Below are 1,395 nucleotides of genomic sequence, written 5' to 3' on the forward strand. Positions count from 1 at the left end.
GCAACTGAAGAATAAATTCAAACCTCAACTTGCAACACTGATGGTGGTGCTGTGGGTTAATGTACCAGACTGCAAAGCCATTTGAACTGCAAGGTCGGTGGTTCAAACTCACCAGGTACTCCTAAGAAACCCTATACATGGTCATTATGGGTCAGAAATGACTTGATGGAAGTTAACAACAACAACTGTTAAAATACTGAAAGATGAAGAAAGCATCAAAAGAAGATGGGGAGTGAGAACAAACAAGATGGTGGATCAGGTAGAAGTGCAGTGAGGAACTCCGTCAGCAATGCAACACAGAATACTGGCCCAAACAGGCTCAGGGGATGGTGCCAGAACTCTGAACCACATAGAAAGGAATATTTAGAAGGTTGGAAAGCTTACATCTAGGAGAATTTGTAGCAGAAGCAAGAAACCCATTGCTTTCTAATCCAAGATACTCAGTTGCTCCTGAAGCTGCCATCTGGGTCGAGACCAAGTGGGGGAAGGATCACAACAGCCATGGATGCCTGAAACAACTGCAGAGATAAAGGTGTGGATACACTTTTTTTTTTGTAATCTGTTCATTGTTCCCTCGCTGGATGTGCACTTCCATTCAGGTGATTAGAGGGGATGGATGAGTGAGTGGACAACCCACCCCCAACCACAGAGAGTTCTACTACACATGTACAGAGGGCTCAAAGTTTAAAGTTTTGAGGGCTCAAAATTGACAGTTTACACTTAAAACCAAACGAAAGTATAAAACTACCACAGCTGGCCCTGAACAGTTTATCACTAGGAAAAAGGCCTGAATGGGGATTGTGGAGCAGGACAGGGAGACTGAAAAGGAAATAAGCTGAAAATTAAACCTTGAGTTACGTCACAACAACCAACAGTGGCATCTTGAAATTTCTCAGGAAGGAGAGTGAATAGGGAAGCCCATCACATCTACCTGGAGGCAATTATAAGCATAAAACATACCAAAATACACACCCATCTAAGTACTAAGGCCACAGATATATCCTGAATATTCCCAAAAAACAGAAGCAAATGACCATATCAGCACATGTCCAGAAACAAGATAAAGTGACTGAAGCAAATGAGCTGGAAGTAGACCTACATTCCATACTGGAAGATCAGCAGGCTTTGGAAATGCCTGAGAAGGAATTCAGAAAAAATGATTATAAAATGTATCAAAACACTATCCAATGGAGTTGAGAAAAATAAGGAAGAAGTTAGGAAAGCACTACAGGAGCAAACAAATAAGATAGACACAGCATTGGAAACAATTCAAAACCTACAGAAAGAGGTCCAAATGATTAATAATAGAATATCAGAAATGGACAATACACTGAAAGGGCAAGGAGTAGAATTGAAGAGTTAGAAGACAGAACAAGTGAGCTAGAAGATAAATCT

The 1,395-nt window shown here is 40.9% G+C and overlaps 1 pseudogene; it reads right to left on the minus strand.

Moving 5' to 3' along the window:
* LOC102832870 overlaps nt 1-1,395 on the minus strand; it is a 32,683-nt pseudogene that overhangs the window by 1,679 nt on the left and 29,609 nt on the right.

Source organism: Chrysochloris asiatica, unplaced genomic scaffold (genome assembly GCF_000296735.1).
Source record: "Chrysochloris asiatica unplaced genomic scaffold, ChrAsi1.0 scaffold00489, whole genome shotgun sequence".
In the NCBI taxonomy this organism is placed as follows: domain Eukaryota; kingdom Metazoa; phylum Chordata; class Mammalia; order Afrosoricida; family Chrysochloridae; genus Chrysochloris; species Chrysochloris asiatica.